At 40.5% G+C, this 2,398-nt stretch overlaps 1 long non-coding RNA gene across 1 annotated transcript; it reads right to left on the bottom strand.

The window, feature by feature from the left end:
- Nucleotides 1-221: 221 nt before the first annotated feature.
- LOC119331497 lies at nt 222-2,386 on the bottom strand. Its single transcript, XR_005160526.1, has 4 exons — nt 2,050-2,386; nt 1,730-1,909; nt 1,121-1,290; nt 222-578 (listed from the first exon to the last, which is right to left on the bottom strand). It is a non-coding gene; the product is annotated as an uncharacterized LOC119331497 (long non-coding RNA).
- Between the last annotated feature and the right edge of the window lie 12 nt (nt 2,387-2,398).

The raw sequence follows: 2,398 nt of genomic DNA, 5'->3' as shown, positions 1-2,398 counted from the left end.
AAAATAGACAACATGTCCTGCTTCAATCAATTGATTAGAGAATACAGTTATCATACAAAAATAAGAAACCAGAAAATGGCTCCCAGCTTCAATCAATTGATTAGAGAATACAGTTATCGTACAAAAATAAGAAACCGGAAAACGGCTCCCAGCTTGGGTATCAGTTCTGAATTCTGATTCTACTCATCTCTCATGAATTTCGTTCTAATTCACGCATTAGCTTGGATAAGATTTTGCACGAATCATTCTATTAAACACACTTACCATATGCACATGAGTCACTGAACTTGATACAGTTTGATGCTAGCAAACTTGCCAAACAAAAAAATGGTCCTCTCCTTTCTGTTTAGTCCTAACATCAAACATCTTGAGGCGTGAGCCTCTATTTTCTATCTCTTTATTCACCCATGACAAAAATCTAACACTTCAAGCAAAACAAAGGAGCAGTGAAGGACACAGCTATGATGAGAAATCACGAGTCAATTGTGGATAACTTTGATGTACGTAGAAGTAGAATGCTCAGCAGAACATTAGTTCAAATTTGTTCCATCCAGCAGAGCCAACATCATTTCCTTTGCCTGCAAGATGATTAGCACGGTAAGAAATATTCATAATAAGTTGTAGATAAGTGCAGGAGCTGCAAGGGTGATTATGGATGAGTCATGAAGTGAAATTGCATGGATAGATAAATCGAGTGACCAACATTCTGTACACATGAACATGCAGTATATCTAGTGAACACAATGGTAGGTTTACAAATCAGTTTCTTTCCACATATCCTTACCTGAAAGCAAAAGGTGCAGATACTCACATGTTATTGGCCTCCACATCAGTCCAATGAATTAACTGAATCTAGTTTCTCGCGTTTGAAAACAAAAAACAAAAGCAGGACAGTCCGTGTCTTCTCAAGGAGATGTAATGTAGAAATTAGCAAAGATACAAGAGTTATTCACTACCTCGCACTGGGATAGAACATGTATACTCATATGTCCTTTCCTTGCACATCAATTATATAATTGCAGATCCTAATTTCTTAAAAAGGAACATGGCAAGTAGAGTGGGGCGATTTTGTCCGAGAGAGATCTAACGTGGGAATTAGTCAAGATGGATGGATACTTACTGTCTTTTGCTGCAAGAAGATGCTCGAAGCTGCAGCATATGGACCGTGAGCGGCAGTGAGCAAAATTGATGGCCGAAAATGCTAGTGCTCGGCAACAGCAAAGAAGTGGAGAAGTGCAGGTGGAGGCGGCTATAATGATGGAGGTCCTACTTAGATAGGAAAATAAGTACCTGCTTGCAATCAAATAGATACAAAAATAAGCAGTTGCTTGCATTCAAATATAAATAGAGGCATTCAACTGCTACATTCCCACTCCTCGAGTATTTCTTGCAGAAGAAAATCAAAACAAAGTTGCCAAAATCATCAAATCATTGTGGCAGTATGTTCTACAAAAATCAAAAGGGGAAATCTGTATGTGAAACAACTGAAGAAATACACATCCATGTCTTATGGAAAATTTGTAGTGTTCCTGGAATTAGAACCATATATTTTCCTATGTTTGTGGACTTGCATTTGTAACCTCATGTGAAATCAAATACGAACTCCTTTCATTGGAAAGTATAATGGGAAGATGAAGAATAAACACGACCCACCATAGTATGTTAGAGAATAAACCAATTTATGTACTTCTTATATAAAAGCATGCACATATTGTAGTGGAACACGAACCTGTAGGCAGTTATATAGATCTTGAGGACTCTACAAAGTAATTAGTGGGTGTCAAGGCTCTTGGGTTCAAATACACGTTTCTCCTCTTTTTTCCCTTGATGTACACATGTAGTACGTCCTCCATACCATTCAGGTTCGTAACCTCTTCCTTGCAAGATTTTCGTTTACACAAAATCATGCCTGCAAGAAAAATTACTCAAATACCAATTGCAATGCTAATAAGAACATGAAGAAACGGCTACAACTTGGTGGAACGACTACGTGAAACTGAGATATAGAGATTGAGAGAAATCAAAATTGATTCAAAGTTACAAGCCAACCATTGAATCCATGGAGAAGGTTGAAGAACCCAAACTCGTCGGGCTGAGCTTCCCGGCAAACCCAGCAAACCGGCATGTGAGCATCTTCCCGTCTTCCATATGGCACGGCACCCCTACAGCGTCCAGCGGAGAAGCGCAAAACTGGGTGGCTGCTGTGAGCAAACAACACCACGACATGCTGCGCCGCTGCTGCCGTCAAAGCTGCCACACACCTCGTCGACAAGTTGCTCACCGGTGCTCCTAGCTAGTCCTGCTGCAGTGTGGCCTTGAAAACACGGTACAGCTGAGAGAGAATGCAGGGAGCACCTGATCGATTAGGGAAATGGCTCCGTAGCACCGGCGTCCCATC

The sequence above is a fragment of the Triticum dicoccoides genome, chromosome 7A (genome assembly GCF_002162155.2).
Source record: "Triticum dicoccoides isolate Atlit2015 ecotype Zavitan chromosome 7A, WEW_v2.0, whole genome shotgun sequence".
Taxonomy (NCBI): domain Eukaryota; kingdom Viridiplantae; phylum Streptophyta; class Magnoliopsida; order Poales; family Poaceae; genus Triticum; species Triticum dicoccoides.
This window is presented reverse-complemented; position numbering and strand designations above follow the sequence as displayed.